This window comes from Ambystoma mexicanum, chromosome 5q (genome assembly GCF_040938575.1).
Source record: "Ambystoma mexicanum isolate Mex_15411 chromosome 5q, UKY_AmexF1_1, whole genome shotgun sequence".
NCBI classification, from domain to species: Eukaryota; Metazoa; Chordata; class Amphibia; order Caudata; family Ambystomatidae; genus Ambystoma; species Ambystoma mexicanum.
The window spans coordinates 29214687-29234141 of record NC_090933.1 but is presented as its reverse complement, the minus strand read 5'-3'; the positions used below and the strand labels follow the sequence as shown (position 1 = coordinate 29234141).

At 47.5% G+C, this 19455-nt stretch overlaps 1 protein-coding gene across 2 annotated transcripts in view; it reads right to left on the bottom strand.

The window, feature by feature from the left end:
• The window catches only part of FBXL7 (F-box and leucine rich repeat protein 7), a 994658-nt gene that overhangs the window by 767634 nt on the left and 207569 nt on the right, over positions 1-19455 (bottom strand). The window lies entirely within an intron of this gene.

Genomic DNA, 19455 nt, shown 5'->3' with positions numbered 1-19455 from the left:
AAGTCTGGAAAAGACCCGGGGCTACGCTGATGTTGGAACTGTTGGGACTCGGGGCTAGCTAGTCTTTTGGCTGTAGCTCCTGAGATTCTATCCGGGGCTACAACCAAAAGATCAGGGGCTATAGCCCCCTTAACCCCTCCTAGCAACGCCCCTGACCGCGTGCACTACTTAAGCTCGGCATACAATGACCGCTTGCACTACTAATGCAAGGCATGCAAAGACCACATGCGCTACTTAAGCACGGCATACAATGACTGCTTGCACTACTAATGCAAGGCATACACTGACCACGTGCACTACTTAAGCACGGCATACAATGACCGCTTGCACTATTAATGCAAGGCATACAATGACCGCTTGCTCTACTAATAAAAGGCATACACTGATCGCTTGCACTACTTAAGCAGGGCATACAATGACCACTTGCACTACTAATGCAAGGCATACAATGACCGCGTGCACTACTTAAGCACGGCATACAATGACCGCTTGCACTACTAATGCAAGGCATACAATGACCGCTTGCTCTACTAATAAAAGGCATACACTGATCGCTTGCACTACGAATGCAAGGCATACACTGACCGCGTGCACTACTTAAGCAGGGCATACAATGACCACTTGCACTACTAATGCAAGGCATACAATGACCGCGTGCACTACTTAAGCACGGCATACAATGACCGCGTGCATTACTAATGCAAGGCATACAATGACCGCGTGCACTACTTAAGCACGGCATACAACGACCGCTTGCACTACTAATGCAAGGCATACAATGACCGCTTGCTCTACTAATAAAAGGCATACACTGATCGCTTGCACTACGAACGCAAGGCATACACTGACCGCGTGCACTACTTAAGCACGGCATACAATGACCGCGTGCATTACTAATGCAAGGCATACAATGACCACTTGCACTACTAATGCAAGGCATACAATGACCGCGTGCACTACTAATGCAAGGCATACAATGACCGCTTGCACTACTAATGCAAGGCATACAATGACCGCTTGCACTATTAATAAAAGGCATACACTGATCGCTTGCACTACGAATGCAAGGCATACACTGACCCCGTGCACTACTTAAGCACGGCATACAATGACCTCGTGCACTACTAATGCAAGGCATACACTGACCACGTGCACTACTTAAGCATGGTGTTGGGGGGAAATTCTGCCGGGGTCGGCCGGGCCGTCCGCAGACCTCCGGGCAGGGAGGCCCCAACTCCTCCCGTATATCCCAAAAGAGATAAAGTATGAGACACACACAAGAAGCAAGGTGACTCTGCTGTTTATTAAACACAAACGGCAGGGATGGGTCAAGGATCATACGCGTCTGATCTGACACACACACAATCGTGGGGCTCGCAGGCCCTTTTTACTGTAGTATGACGCGCTACTTGCGTCACTCTAGAAAGTTAACAAAAAACCTATCGCCACTCTTAATTGGTTGCTTGAGTGGTAGGGTTAGTATAGCATACGTATAGAGAATAATATGAGTGGACGAGGGTTAGTCAGGTGATATATCTGGGTTGTCCCTACAATTAGATACATGAGAATTGTTACATGAAGACTCCTAATGATTGGTTAATGTTACTGTCGTCAGTGATAAGAGCCCCATGTTCTGATTGGTGCGCCCGTGAGCTTCCCAGCCTGGGACCATCGCTGTTCCCAGCTCTCGGTGTACCTGCAATTTGCAACAATGTTTCACTATGGGTACATGCAGACAGTGTGAAGACTTATTCATGAGCTGGATGGCCGAATACTCCCACCGTCGCAGATGTCCATTGATCCTTTCAAGTGTATCTGCCTGTGTCTCGTAACGAGGGATCTAGACGCCTCTTTCCTCCTGGGCTTGGCATCTCGTCAGGTTCGGCTTGGTCACGTGAGGTGAGACCGTGTTTGAGGCAGAATTCTGCACAATTAATATTGTTTTTCCACTGTGTGCCTGATTTAATTGCAGGTGCAACTTTGATGTTGGTGCACGGCGTGCGAGATTGCAACATCGTGCCCTTGATGGTCTGCTTTTGGAATGTGGGTTTGCAACATTACGACCTTGGCTGTCTGCTTTCGCCAGGCTCATTCTGCAGGATCAGCAACCTGACTCTTGTTCTGTTAACGTCCACGGGAGCTCTTGCTTGCGGCCTACTTAGGCCTGGTGTATAGGTGGAACCGTTTGGTGCACAGGCGCTTTAGGTAATAGTCTCATACTGTCTTATGACCAGTATCGTGTCTTCGTTATAATTCTCATTATGGCACCTAGGTTTAGAGGAACCGTAAGCAAGCTCTTTAGATGAGTTCATGATGCGTCTTGCGTTTCTGCATTTTGAGAGCCTATGTGGAAAATAATAAAGATGCACGTCCGTGAGTATGTCTGTCGCCTACGTCATAGCACTGAGTATATTCTTCATGTAGATTGGTGCGGGAGTGTCCAGTGTGTATGTTGGCACAGGTGTGCTATCCGTTGGCTAGGTCGTCATGGCATCTCTAACGACGTATAGTTTTAGTCCAGTTGATCCATGCCACAGGCATCGGCATGGGCAGGGCGGGCTGCTGGGCAGGCAGATGGACACATCCTGTACCAGGGTATCTGGTCGTCTGGTAGATGGGCAAACTCTTCTCGTGGCGGGTGCTTGGGCCGTGAACCTTTAGGCCAGGCGCGAGAGGGGGAAGATGGGAGCCTGTTTTTCCATTTTCCCACTTCAGTCCCCCCTCTGGTCGACTTGTCGACCACAAACATATCCTTTTCGTTATCTCCTCTTACTCTCCACACTTTAGTTATTCCTCCTAAATGTCCATAATGGTTAACATGATCTTCAAATGACCAATACATATATTCACAGTTTCCTCCAGGAGTACAGTATACCCATTTCCCTATGTAACTCCTGGGGTTTCTTGGGTTCTCGACCTTCACCGATGGTGGGTCCAGGTGGTTGGTGATGATCTGGTTGCGCAATTTCTCTCTCTCTTGTATTATTATGCCTGTGTGTTGGCCGTCGTCTGCTGGCATCAGTGGGTGCATACCGACCATTTCGAGCAACTCGTCAGTGGTGCGTGCCTTCCGGGCTTTCCAAAATCCTATTATGATCAGTGTAGCTCCAGCCAAAATAATACAACCAACTATAATTTTCAGTCCGTCTGACAGCCAAGATGGCATCCATGACCATAATAGCGAAAACCAGCTCTTATCCTTTTTCACACCTTTACTTTCATCCACCATTTTGGAGTGTAACTGGGCCAATTGTGAAACTGCTTCTGTCAGTGTACCGTTGTCAGCATCGTTGGCAGGAATGAATGTGCAGCATGATTGTCCTATCTTTGCGCAAACTCCTCCTTCCAATGCAGTGAGGAGGTCCAATACATATCTGTTCTGCAGTGCTACCATCCTTATTGCTCGCAGCTCCTCTTTTATTGCGTTGAATCCGTTTACTGTAGAATTGATGGTCATCATAAGTTCCCATCTAGTTACTGGAGCCATTTTGCGTTTGCGTAAGCCTGTAGTCCCGGATGGATTATTGAGGAGAGGAACATTGCTGCTCTGCTGAATAGTCTGTGTTCTGGCGGGATTGAAGTCAGTGCCGTTTCCGACCTTCCCCATAGGTAATTTCCTGTCAGAGGTTCTCCTTGTCTTTTCCGTCTATTTAGGACAGTATTATTGCCGCTGGTCCTGTTCCCTGGCTCCTCCTGAGGTGGTGCAGATCTCTTATTTCTCTTGTCCCCTTCATCCATCTTGGGAAAGTTCACCACATTCACATGCTTCTGGGGTACCACTAGTGATGGTACATTGACATGCACCATCATACATACACCATTCCACAGAGGGGGCAGTGTGTGATATGCCTTTTCTCCACAGGCCCAGTAATGGTCCATTATCACTGCTGTTCCTGCTCCCCCCTCAGGTAACTCCATCACGCTTCCACAATTGGTGTTGTATCCTACGTCCACCTCTCCTTTATGTTGATAGCATACTTTAGGCGCAGTCAGCGGCAGTATTGTTATCGGGTCTTCATCCGTTTCTATCCATGTGAGCATAGGCACGTATTTGATCCAAGTCGTCCAACATCTGTGGTTGTGTGCATCGATAGTTGAAATAGTTTCTTTTGTTACCATGTTGCTGCCAACCACTCCTATCTCCCATTTGTTGTCCAAGTACACTTTCCCCGTTATCGTCACCAGTGGCCTCTCCCAGCATCCTAGTTTACCAGGAACTTCAGTGGCGTACCAATCACATGATAAATACTGCAGTGTTACTTTCTTCGTTTTGTCCTTTTGCAGGACCACTTGTTATGTATCTGAATGCTTCAGCATGTAAACTGCTCTTGTGGTAACTCAAATAAGTCTTGAGGAAGTTGTTTTCGTATGGGTATGAGTCTCGTGTTTTCCACGTCATATGCACCACTGTCCCTTGAAATCTTCTTTTCGTTTGGAACAGTGCCAAGTATATTATGCATCGTGCTATTTTTTCGTCTATTTCTGTGGCAACAAATGTTCGAGAAGCGCTCATGGCGTATGGTATTAATGAGCAAACGTAGCAGCTGTCTTCTGTTGTCTGCTTACCAATGCGGGTCATGTGTTGATACCATATGTTGTTTGAGACGTGTGCTGAATCTTGTATATAATTGTCAATGCCTTTATTATCTGAGTATGTGCTGCGTTAAACTCTATTTTGCTTGTGCGCAATTTTACTAATATCACCTGACGTAACACCTGTTGCAGCTGGGGATGGGGGTGTGTTAGGTTTGGGTACAGCAACAATATTGATAGCACAGCTGTACTGCCATACAGAGGCAGGTACGAACCCGGTGATTACCAAAATCCCTATTACCTTTATTACATATGCTAATTTCACCGGCATTTTGCTCTTACCTTGCTGCAGTCCGGCAGCGTATTCTTGCAACGTTACAATTGCCCGCCTGAAAATTCTCAATATGCTGGTTATTAAATGTTAGTTGTTGTTTTTTAAGCTCTCCCTATCAAATAGTCATTCAGTGCCCAGGCGAAGAGCTGTTCCCACGCTACTCTAAGCGATCTATCTCTTAGGGCAGGCAAGTATGGGTGGAGGTGGGGCATCGAATATTCTATGGCCAAAAGGAACGCTGTGTAGTAGACACGTACCCTTTTCCTTTTCAGGTACGTTGGCCTTTTTATTTCATATACAAATTGGTGTGACAATTCTTCTGGGTAATTATCGTCTGAGGGTACCATCTACTCCTGGGCAGTGAATTTGTTAGTTATCTACTTTCTCAGCAATACAATAATACGCGGTTCCTGCATGTGCGAGAGAAAAGAAAAGAGAGCATTCACGTGTTTACATGTGTATTTGTGCAAGACAATGTCCTTCAGTTCAATTACTACTGTAATGGGGACATGGGTCAGTGGATGGTGGACAGGGGGTTTTTGGGTTCAACTGGTGGGCGTGGCTTTTACTCTTGAACGTGTGATCATGGGGTGGGCTGTATGGGGATCAACCCTTTCTTCTTCAGTTATTGTCTCTGGGGAGTCTGGGGAGTGACAAGGTATGGGAATACTTGGGCCGCTGGCTGTGGTAGAACTTTCTTCTTCCGTTGTCGATGTTGTTGCTGTTCTTTCAATGGACCTGTCGATGGCGCTGGGGCGGGTCTGTTGTCTGTAGATCTTTACGTCGTGTAGGTGGTTCCAGGCACGCTTGTCCTGTAACTTTACTGCTCTTGTTGACACCTCCTCTACCAGATCGGGACCAGTAAAGCGTGGGCTATTCCATTTCCTATTGAAGTTGCAAAGTAGTACGTGGTCACCTTTAGCAATCTTACACAGTCCTTCCTTTTCCAGTTCTTTATCCGCGTCTTCTTGTTGGCTTCTGTTAGACCCGCCCCGTGAGCGCTCGAGCTGTTGAGACACAAACACTACACTAGTAATCAAAGAAGACACATATTGATACATTTCATCACCCAGAACACTTGCAGTGCTTTCGTGGTCGGTAAATGCTCTTGACGTTGGCGTTAGGGGAAGGCGCATTTGACGTCCGGTAACCACCTCATGGGGAGTGAGGTGGTGGTCGGACCCTGGCCTATTCCTTAGCTCAAATAAGGCTAATGGAAGACAATATAACCAACTCCTCTTTGTTGTTTGCTGTATCTTTGCAATTGCCTCCTTCAATAGGCCATTCAGGCGTTCACATACAACGTTGGCCTGTGGGTGGTATGCACATGCAAATTTATGTTGAATGTTCAGCAGTGATGTAATGTGCTGAAACATCTCGTTTGCGAAATGTGGGCCATTGTCTGACCTTAACACCTTGCACACTCCCCACCTGGGGAAGACCTCCCTCACTAGGAACTTAGCTGCTCTAAATGCATCTGGGTGTGAACAGGGCCCTGCCTCAATCCACCTAGAGAATGGGCATACTACTACAATCATATACCTATTCCCTTGACATATATTGATCATATCAACATAGTCAATATGGAGATGCCGGAAAGGTCCCTCTGGCCGGGGTATAGTACCTCTTATCACCTTTAGAGTGTGGCCGGCCGTAAACTGTTGACATGTGAGACAATTACTGATAAAATTCGACACATGCGAATTTAACTCGGGGCAGAACCAGTCTTCCCTAATTCGTGCTGCAATTATTTCCTTGCCTGTATGGGCTGGATAATGTAGTTGGTTCAGGGCGGTGTTCAAAAGTGCCAATGGTATTACAACCTTTCCAGTGCTACCCTGGCGCCATAGTGCGTCGGTTGGTGACATTGTACACCCTCTTTTTACCCATATTTCTTTTTCGGCCATTGGTGCAGCCGCTTGTAACTCCATAATCTGTGTGGCTGGGAGATGGGTGTACCCTTCTCTTATCAACATCTCCTTAGCCATTCCCCTCCCTCTCCCTCTCTGTGACTCTGGAGGGTTCCATATCTCACCAAAGTATGCAGCATACTTCGCATGTGCGTCCGCTGCTGCGTTTCCCTTCGAGACGTGGTCCTCACCATTGGTGTGTGCGGTGCATTTCACTAAAGCTAATTCTTGGGGGTCATTAATTACTTCAATTAGTTCAGCCAATAAGAGGGCATGTTGCACTGGAGTGCCATCAGCTCTCCTAAACCCTCTTCTACTCCATTTCGACAACCCTGAGTGGACAGTTGATGTAACATATGCGCTGTCGGAATATATGGTCACTCGTTTGTCAAAGCTTTCCTTCAACGCCAAGATCAGTGCGACCAGTTCAGCTGCTTGAGCGGAGTAATGCTGTGGTAATTGTACACATTTCACTGCCACACACACCGGTACCTCCATCATTTTCACCACTGCTGCCCCAGTCCTCCTCACACCATCCCTCTGATCGATAGTTGATGACCCATCAATAAATAACAGCTCACCCCCCTCAATTCACTCTCCCTAGCATTATCCTCGTCTGTTTTCTTTACTACCTCCTTCTCTTCTCCTGTTAATGAACCTCGTAATTTTAATAATATCTGTGCAGCTACCCATTCATCATTTCCTATTTCCACAGTCTGGTCTTCTCCAGTCCTCACCTCCCCTGCTGGCATTTTCCTATGAGCCACATATGGTGGAGGGCTGTATGCCGGGTTCGAGTATCCCTCAGCCGCCCTTAACTGTCCTCTTTCTATTTCTCCCAATTCTCTTAAAGGGTACAACCCCCCTCCCTCTGTTTTTACTCCCGTTACTAGGGGTATATCATTGCTCGGTTCCTTTTTTATTTCATCTGCTTTATTATTCTTTTCTCCTCCCTCACCTCTGTTTCCCGTGGTCTTTGGGTCCTCATACCCCTGTTTCCCATCCTCTCCTTCCTCCTTAATCTCTGTTTCTTCTGGTATTTCCCCCATAGTGAATATTCCATTTGGTCCTGGTCGGGACCCCTGGAACATCCTCCATAAGTTAAACACCTCCACGTGGTTTGCCAACTTCTTCCCTTTATATGTATTGTGCAGATGATTTAATAGTGAATGTTGGGCATACGGATCGAAGCTACCGTTAGGCGGCCACGGTGTTAGCATTTTGTTATCCGTCACTTGGGTCCATTCTATGCTATACTTAATCAGTTTCTCCCTATGGGGTGGCAGTGTTGTGCATATGTATTGTAGTGGCGTGGTGAGTGTGTTCCCCCACCCTCCCGATCCTGTTCCGTATGACATAGTAGCGCTCCACTTGCTACCCTTCCCAATCTGGTATCAGTTTATCCCACTAGTAGTTTGCAATATACAGCCTTATATCGTTACCTGGCCCCGTAAGGTTGGGGACTTACGATAGTCCGCTTAAGGAAAGTTATAAAAATATAGTATGTTACATTTGTAGATTTTTCCTCTGCCTTTCTTCCTTTATACAACACCCTTACGGACCCCTGCGGCAGAGGCGTACGTACCCCCCTGCGGCTGCGTACCCCTTATTACATTCTTATACAGTCGTCCTGTTTTCACGTGCTCCTCCCCCTTCTACACTTGCCGTGGCCGGCGTTCTCCGTGCGCAACCACGTTCCCCGTTTCGCCTTTCCTCGATCAAATCGTTTAACGTTTGTCTCCGTTTTCCACTCCCTTACCACAGTTCTCTTTCCCAACACTCTCAAAACGAGGATGCCTCGTGTTTGCGATATCCTATGAAAACCCTATTGGTGACGTCACCGATCACGTAGAGCTACTGGTAAGTTCTTCATATACTCATTAAATCCAAAATACACCTGCAATCTACCCCCGTTAACCCCACAGCTGTCTTCCTGTCACTCCTGGAACAAGGTAATCAAATCAACAATATAATCGGACTGCGCACGCTGCGTCGCCTCGCGTGTGATACGCCCCTCGACAGGAGGGCTTAACCAGCCAATTATCTTCCGTATTGGGCAACTAACTAGCTACCGCCTACAGGGAAACATCATCTACCTATCGAGTGTCTTGCTCGAACAATAGGGATCCTCATCTACTCATTGATCAATGAATGCCAAATCGTAGGAAACCACACACACACACCCTTACACGTAGTCGCGACCTAGGCCAATCAGTGTCTATGAGCGGCCGCACGTGATGTTTTCGTGCTCCGCCCCCTTCTCTCGCGTTGCGTAGCCAACTGCTCTCGCGCTTGTTCAACTATCATTCATTCTATTTCTAACACTAAATTGTCAAACCTTCGCCGTTCACCTGTGCAACACCTCCCGCCTCCCCTATTTAATTCCTCCCCCCTCCCTCACAATTTCACATTGTTTGTTGTGCGTGGCATGCTCACCAAGTTCTCTTGATGCGGGGCCGCTCGACTGTGCGCACCCCTCCGAGCGGCTCGTCACCTCCCCTCGTCTGGACCACGTCTGGACACTCGCCAACCGCGGGCGGGATACTTCTCAACCGGCTCCCGAGGGCCAATATCCGGATTGCGCTGTCCAGTCTTCTCGCAGTTCCGCGGTGGTCCTGTAGTCCTCAGAAGGGGGCAACGGCAGAGGGGGCCGCGCCGCCGGGCCTCCCCGCAACCGGAGTGCCTGGAAAAAGTAAAAAATAAAAATGCCGATCTTAAACAGATCTCAGCAGTGCCTCCAACTTGTCGGGGGGAAATTCTGCCGGGGTCGGCCGGGCCGTCCGCAGACCTCCGGGCAGGGAGGCCCCAACTCCTCCCGTATATCCCAAAAGAGATAGAGTATGAGACACACACAAGAAGCAAGGTGACTCTGCTGTTTATTAAACACAAACGGCAGGGATGGGCCAAGGATCATACGCGTCTGATCTGACACACACACAATCGTGGGGCTCGCAGGCCCTTTTTACTGTAGTATGACGCGCTACTTGCGTCACTCTAGAAAGTTAACAAAAAACCTATCGCCACTCTTAATTGGTTGCTCGAGTGGTAGGGTTAGTATAGCATACGTATAGAGAATAATATGAGTGGACGAGGGTTAGTCAGGTGATATATCTGGGTTGTCCCTACAATTAGATACATGAGAATTGTTACATGAAGACTCCTAATGATTGGTTAATGTTACTGTCGTCAGTGATAAGAGCCCCATGTTCTGATTGGTGCGCCCGTGAGCTTCCCAGCCTGGGACCATCGCTGTTCCCAGCTCTCGGTGTACCTGCAATTTGCAACAATGTTTCACTATGGGTACATGCAGACAATGTGAAGACTTATTCATGAGCTGGATGGCCGAATACTCCCACCGTGGCAGATGTCCATTGATCCTTTCAAGTGTATCTGCCTGTGTCTCGTAACGAGGGATCCAGACGCCTCTTTCCTCCTGGGCTTGGCATCTCGTCAGGTTCGGCTTGGTCACGTGAGGTGAGACCGTGTTTGAGGCAGAATTCTGCACAATTAATATTGTTTTTCCACTGTGTGCCTGATTTAATTGCAGGTGCAACTTTGATGTTGGTGCACGGCGTGCGAGATTGCAACATCGTGCCCTTGATGGTCTGCTTTTGGAATGTGGGTTTGCAACATTACGACCTTGGCTGTCTGCTTTCGCCAGGCTCATTCTGCAGGATCAGCAACCTGACTCTTGTTCTGTTAACGTCCACGGGAGCTCTTGCTTGCGGCCTACTTAGGCCTGGTGTATAGGTGGAACCGTTTGGTGCACAGGCGCTTTAGGTTATAGTCTCATACTGTCTTATGACCAGTATCGTGTCTTCATTATAATTCTCATTATGGCACCTAGGTTTAGAGGAAGCGTAAGCAAGCTCTTTAGATGAGTTCATGATGCGTCTTGCGTTTCTGCATTTTGAGAGCCTATGTGGAAAATAATAAAGATGCACGTCCGTGGGTATGTCTGTCGCCTACGTCATAGCACTGAGTATATTCTTCATGTAGATTGGTGCGGGAGTGTCCAGTGTGTATGATGGCACAGGTGTGCTATCCGTTGGCTAGGTCGTCATGGCATCTCTAACGACGTATAGTTTTAGTCCAGTTGATCCATGCCGCAGGCATCGGCATGGGCAGGGCGGGCTGCTGGGCAGGCAGATGGACACATCCTTATGTTCCTGTACCAGGGTATCTGGTCGTCTGGTAGATGGTCAAACTCTTCTCGTGGCGGGTGCTTGGACCGTGAACCTTTAGGCCAGGCGCGAGAGGGGGAAGATGGGAGCCTGTTTTTCCATTTTCCCACTTCAATGGCATCCAATGACCGCTTTCACTACTAATGCAAGGCATACAATGACCGCATGCACTACTTAAGCACGGCATACAATGACCGCTTGCACTACTAATGCAAGGCATACAATGACTGCGTGCACTACTTAAGCATGGCATACAATGACCGCTTGCACTACTAATGCAAGGCATACAATGACCGCTTGCACTACTAATGAAAGGCATACACTGATCACTTGCACTACGAATGCAAGGCATACACTGACCGCGTGCACTACTTAAGCACGGCATACAATGACCGCATGCACTACTAATGCAAGGCATACACTGACCACGTGCACTACTTAAGCACGGCATCCAATGACCGCTTGCACTACTAATGCAAGGCAAACAATGACCGCTTGCACTACTTAAGCACGGCATACAATGACCACTTGCACTACTAATGCAAGGCATACAATGACCGCTTGCACTACTAAGAAAAGGCATACACTGATCGCTTGCACTATGAATGCAAGGCATACACTGACCGCGTGCACTACTTAAGCACGGCATCCAATGACCGCGTGCACTACTAATGCAAGGCATACACTGACCACGTGCACTACTTAAGCACGGCATACAATGACCGCTTGCACTACTAATGCAAGGCATACAATGACCGCGTGCACTACTTAAGCACGGCATACAATGACCGCTTGCACTACTAATGCAAGGCATACAATGACTGCTTGCACTACTAATAAAAGGCATACACTGATCGCTTGCACTACGAATGCAAGGCATACACTGACCGCGTGCACTACTTAAGCATGGCATACAATGACCGCGTGCACTACTAATGCAAGGCATACACTGACCATGTGCACTACTTAAGCACGGCATCCAACGACCGCTTGCACTACTAATGCAAGGCAAACAATGACCGCTTGCACTACTTAAGCACGGCATGCAATGACCACTTGCACTACTAATGCAAGGCACACAATGACCGCATGCACTACTAATGCAAGGCATACAATGACCGCGTGCACTACTAATGCAAGGCATACACTGACCGCGTGCACTACTTAAGCACGGCATACAATGACCGCTTTCACTACTAATGCAAGGCAAACAATGACCGCTTGCACTACTTAAGCACGGCATACAATGACCGCTTGCACTACTTAAGCACGGCATACAATGACCGCTTGCACTACGAATGCAAGGTATACACTGACCGCTTGCACTACTTAAGCACGGCATACACTGACCGCTTGCACTACGAATGCAAGGCATACACTGACCGCTTGCACTACTAATGCAAGGCATACAATGACTGTGTGCACTACTTAAGCACGGCATACAATGACCACTTGCACTACTAATGCAAGGCATTCAATGACCACGTGCACTACTTAAGCACGGCATACAATGACCGCTTGCACTACTAATGCAAGGCATACAATGACCGCTTGCTCTACTAATAAAAGGCATACACTGATCGCTTGCACTACGAATGCAAGGCATACACTGACCGCGTGCACTACTTAAGCACGGCATACAATGACCAATTGCACTACTAATGCAAGGCATACAATGACCGTGTGCACTACTTAAGCATAGCATACAATGACCGCTTGCACTACTAATGCACGGCATACACTGACCGCTTGCACTACTAATGCAAGGCATAAAATGACCGCTTGCTCTACTAATATAAGGCATACACTGATCGCTTGCACTACGAATGCAAGGTATACACTGACCGCTTGCACTATTTAAGCACGGCATACACTGACCGCTTGCACTACGAATGCAAGGCATGCACTGAGCGCGTGCACTACTAATAAAGGGCATACACTGACCGCTTGCACTCCGAATGCAAGGCATACACTGACCGCTTGCACTAATAATGCAAGGCATACAATGACCGCTTGCACTACTTAAGCACGGCATACAATGACCGCTTGCACTATTTAAGCACGGCATACAATTAACGCTTGCACTGCTTAAGCACGACATACAATGACCAATTGCACTATTTAAGCACAGCATACAATGACCGCTTGCACTACTTAAGCATGGCATACAATGACTGCTTGTACTATTTCAGCATGGCATACAATGACTGCATGCACTACTAATAAAAGGCACATACTGACCACTTGCACTACGAATGCAAGGCATACATCGACCACTTACACTACTAATGCAAGGCAAACAATGACTGCTTGCACTACTTAAGCGCGACATACAATGACCGCTTGCACTATTTAAGCACGGCATACAATTAACGCTTGCACTATTTAAGCACAGCATACAATGACGATTGCACTATTTAAGCACAGCATACAATGACCGCTTGCACTACTTAAGCACGGCATACAATGACTGCTTGTACTATTTCAGCATGGCATACAATGACTGCATGCACTACTAATAAAAGGCATATACTGACCACTTGCACTACGAATGCAAGGCATACACCGACCGCGTGCATTACTAAGGCAAGGCATACAATGACCGCGTGCACTACTTAAGCACAGCATACAATGACCGCTTGCACTACTAATGCAAGGCATACAATGACCGCTTGCACTACTAATGCAAGGCATACAATGACCGCTTGCACTACTAATAAAAGGCATACACTGATCGCTTGCACTACGAATGCAAGGCATACACTGACCGCGTGCACTACTTAAGCACGGCATACAATGACCGTGTGCACTACTAATGCAAGGCCTACACTGACCACGTGCACTACTTAAGCACGGCATCCAATGAGCGCTTGCACTACTAATGCAAGGCATACAATGACCGCGTGCACTACTTAAGCACGGCATACAATGACCGCTTGCACTACTAATGCAAGGCATACAATGACTGCGTGCACTACTTAAGCACGGCATACAATGACCGCTTGCACTACTAATGCAAGGCATACAATGACCGCTTGCACTACTAATAAAAGGCATACACTGATCGCTTGCACTACGAATGCAAGGCATACACTGACCGCGTGCACTACTTAAGCACGGCATACAATGACCGCATGCACTACTAATGCAAGGCATACACTGACCACGTGCACTACTTAAGCACGGCATCCAATGACTGCTTGCACTACTAATGCAAGGCAAACAATGACTGCTTGCACTACTTAAGCACGGCATACAATGACCACTTGCACTACTAATGCAAGGCATACAATGACTGCTTGCACTACTAATAAAAGGCATACACTGATCGCTTGCACTATGAATGCAAGGCATACACTGACCGCGTGCACTACTTAAGCATGGCATACAATGACCGCGTGCACTACTAATGCAAGGCATACACTGACCACGTGCACTACTTAAGCACGGCATCCAATGACCGCTTGCACTACTAATGCAAGGCAAACAATGACCGCTTGCACTACTTAAGCACGGCATACAATGACCACTTGCACTACTAATGCAAGGCACACAATGAACGCGTGCACTACTAATGCAAGGCATACAATGACCGCGTGCACTACTAATGCAAGGCATACACTGACCGCGTGCACTACTTAAGCACGGCATACAATGACCGCTTGCACTGCTAATGCAAGGCAAACAATGACCGCTTGCACTACTTAAGCACGGCATACAATGACCGCTTGCACAACTTAAGCACGGCATACAATGACCACTTGCACTACTAATGCAAGGCATACAATGACCACGTGCACTTCTTAAGCACGGCATACAATGACCGCTTGCACTACTAATGCAAGGCATACAATGACCGCTTGCTCTACTAATAAAAGGCATACACTGATCGCTTGCACTACGAATGCAAGGCATACACTGACCGCGTGCACTACTTAAGCACGGCATACAATGACCAATTGCACTACTAATGCAAGGCATACAATGACCGTGTGCACTACTTAAGCACAGCATACAATGACCGCTTGCACTACTAATGCACGGCATACACTGACCGCTTGCACTACTAATGCAAGGCATAAAATGACTGCTTGCTCTACTAATATAAGGCATAAACTGATCGCTTGCACTACGAATGCAAGGTATACACTGACCGCTTGCACTATTTAAGCACGGCATACACTGACCGCTTGCACTACTAATGCAAGGCATAAAATGACCGCTTGCTCTACTAATATAAGGCATACACTGATCGCTTGCACTACGAATGCAAGGTATACACTGACCGCTTGCACTATTTAAGCACGGCATACACTGACCGCTTGCACTACGAATGCAAGGCATGCACTGAGCGCGTGCACTACTAATAAAGGGCATATACTGACCACTTGCACTACGAATGCAAGGCATACATCGACCGCTTGCACTACTAATGCAAGGCAAACAATGACTGCTTGCACTACTTAAGCGCGACATACAATGACCGCTTGCACTATTTAAGCACGGCATACAATTAACGCTTGCACTATTTAAGCACGGCATACAATGACCGATTGCACTATTTAAGCACAGCATACAATGACCGCTTGCACTGCTTAAGCACGGCATACAATGACTGCTTGTACTATTTCAGCATGGCATACAATGACTGCATGCACTACTAATAAAAGGCATATACTGACCACTTGCACTACGAATGCAAGGCATACACCGACCGCATGCATTACTAAGGCAAGGCATACAATGACCGCGTGCACTACTTAAGCACAGCATACAATGACCACGTGCACTACTAATGCAAGGCATACAATGACCGCTTGCACTACTAATGCAAGGCATACAATGACCGCTTGCACTACTAATAAAAGGCATACACTGATCGCTTGCACTACGAATGCAAGGCATACACTGACCGCGTGCACTACTTAAGCACGGCATACAATGACCGCGTGCACTACTAATGCAAGGCATACACTGACCACGTGCACTACTTAAGCACGGCATCCAATGACCGCTTGCACTACTAATGCAAGGCATACAATGACCGCGTGCACTACTTAAGCACGGCATACAATGACCGCTTGCACTACTAATGCAAGGCATACAATGACTGCGTGCACTACTTAAGCACGGCATACAATGACCGCTTGCACTACTAATGCAAGGCATACAATGACCGCTTGCACTACTAATAAAAGGCATACACTGATCGCTTGCACTACGAATGCAAGGCCTACACTGACCGCGTGCACTACTTAAGCACGGCATCCAATGACCGCATGCACTACTAATGCAAGGCATACACTGACCACGTGCACTACTTAAGCACGGCATCCAATGACCGCTTGCACTACTAATGCAAGGCAAACAATGACTGCTTGCACTACTTAAGCACGGCATACAATGACCACTTGCACTACTAATGCAAGGCATACACTGACCGCTTGCACTACTAAGAAAAGGCATACACTGATCGCTTGCACTATGAATGCAAGGCATACACTGACCGCGTGCACTTCTTAAGCACGGCATCCAATGACCGCGTGCACTACTAATGCAAGGCATACACTGACCACGTGCACTACTTAAGCACGGCATACAATGACCGCTTGCACTACTAATGCAAGGCATACAATGACCGCGTGCACTACTTAAGCACGGCATACAATGACCGCTTGCACTACTAATGCAAGGCATACAATGACTGCTTGCACTACTAATAAAAGGCATACACTGATCGCTTGCACTACGAATGCAAGGCATACACTGACCGCGTGCACTACTTAAGCATGGCATACAATGACTGCGTGCACTACTAATGCAAGGCATACACTGACCACGTGCACTACTTAAGCACGGCATCCAATGACCGCTTGCACTACTAATGCAAGGCAAACAATGACCGCTTGCACTACTTAAGCACGGCATACAATGACCACTTGCACTACTAATGCAAGGCATACAATGACCACGTGCACTACTAATGCAAGGCATACAATGACCCCGTGCACTACTAATGCAAGGCATACACTGGCCGCGTGCACTACTTAAGCACGGCATACAATGACCGCTTGCACTACTAATGCAAGGCAAACAATGACCGCTTGCACTACTTAAGCACGGCATACAATGACCGCTTGCGCTACTTAAGCACGACATACAATGACCGCTTGCACTACGAATGCAAGGTATACACTGACCGCTTGCACTACTTAAGCACGGCATACACTGACCGCTTGCACTACGAATGCAAGGCATACACTGACCGCTTGCACTACTAATGCAAGGCATACAATGACCGCGTGCACTACTTAAGCACGGCATACAATGACCACTTGCACTACTAATGCAAGGCATACAATGACCACGTGCACTACTTAAGCACGGCATACAATGACCGCTTGCACTACTAATGCAAGGCATACAATGACCGCTTGCTCTACTAATAAAAGGCATACACTGATCGCTTGCACTACGAATGCAAGGCATACACTGACCGCGTGCACTACTTAAGCACGGCATACAATGACCACTTGCACTACTAATGCAAGGCATACAATGACCGCGTGCACTACTTAAGCACAGCATACAATGACCGCTTGCATTACTAATGCACGGCATACACTGACCGCTTGCACTACTAATGCAAGACATAAAATGACCGCTTGCTCTACTAATATAAGGCATACACTGATCGCTTGCACTACGAATGCAAGGTATACACTGACCGCTTGCACTATTTAAGCACGGCATACACTGACCGCTTGCACTACGAATGCAAGGCATGCACTGAGCGCGTGCACTACTAATAAAGGGCATACACTGACCGCTTGCACTACGAATGCAAGGCATACACTGACCGCTTGCACTACTAATGCAAGGCATACAATGACCGCTTGCACTACTTAAGCACGGCATACAATGACCGCTTGCACTATTCAAGCACGGCATACAATTAACGCTTTCACTACTTAAGCACGGCATACAATGACTGATTGCACTATTTAAGCACAGCATACAATGACCGCTTGCACTACTTAAGCACGGCATACAATGACTGCTTGTACTATTTCAGCATGGCATACAATGACTGCATGCACTACTAATAAAAGGCATATACTGACCACTTGCACTACGAATGCAAGGCATACACCGACCGCTTGCACTACGAATGCAAGGCAAACAATGACTGCTTGCACTACTTAAGCGCGACATACAATGACCGCTTGCACTACTTAAGCACAGCATACAATGACCGCTTGCACTACTTAAGCACGGCATATAATGACCGCTTGCACTACTCAAGCACGGCACACAATGACCGCTTGCACTACTAATAAAAGGCATACACTGATTGCTTGCACTACGAATGCAAGGCATACAATGACCGCTTGCACTACTTAAGCACGGCATACAATGACCGCTTGCACTACTTAAGCACGGCATACAATGACTGCGTGCACTACTTAAGCACAGCATAAAATGATCGCTTGCACTACTTAAGCACAGCATACAATGACTGCTTGCACTACTTAAGCACAGTATACAATGACCGCTTGCACTACTTAAGCACGGCATACAATGCCTGCTTGCACTATTTCAGCATGGCATACAATGACTGCATGCACTACTAATGCAAGGGACATAATGACCACCCACACTACTTGGGCAGGGATATAATCTCCACCTACAATGCTTGGGTGAAGGATGTAATGCACACTTGCATTACTTGGGCAAGGAATATGTCGTCTACTTACACTGTGTGTGTGTGTGTGTGTGTGTGAGGGCTATCATGTCCACTCGCACTATTTGGCCGAGGGATTTAATGACCACTTGCACTACTTTGGTAGTCACACTACTGTCGACCTTGCGCAGAAAAGTCCTAAAAGACAAAAGCTCTCTGACCGGATCAGAGCTTTCCATCATCATGTGAAAGTCTTCATCTTCTGGAACCTAAGATTGGGCGCCCGACTCAACACGCTTTGCCATATATGTCTAATGCATGCCAAGGCACTGAATGTCTACTTTTTGTGACGCGAGCTGCCACATGTCTGAAGCTCAACACATATGCCTAGCAAATATTTGAAAAGCGAGAATCTCATTATAGCTGTTAAGTGGACAGCGCTCAGGCTGAAATCAATCACTTCTAAGCACATATCTCAATCAAAGCACAGCCATGGGGTAACAATGACCCTGCACTTGCAGTCATGCCTGATCAAAGGCCACATTGAAACTCTGGGCTTTACAGATGCAGGATCATTTTCTCCACACCAAAAATGACCAGGATTTGTCAGTCCTATGTCTTTGGGCCTCATTACAAGTGTGGCGGCCACGGAATGAACGGTGCCGGTAAGGGACCGGCACCATTCATTCCGGGCCGCCACATTACGAGTCCTGAAGCGGGTCCCGCTCTGCACGCCTGGTCAAACCAGACGTCCAGAGCGGGACCCGCTAGCAGTACAGGATGCTAACAACGGGCCCGGCATTAACAGGC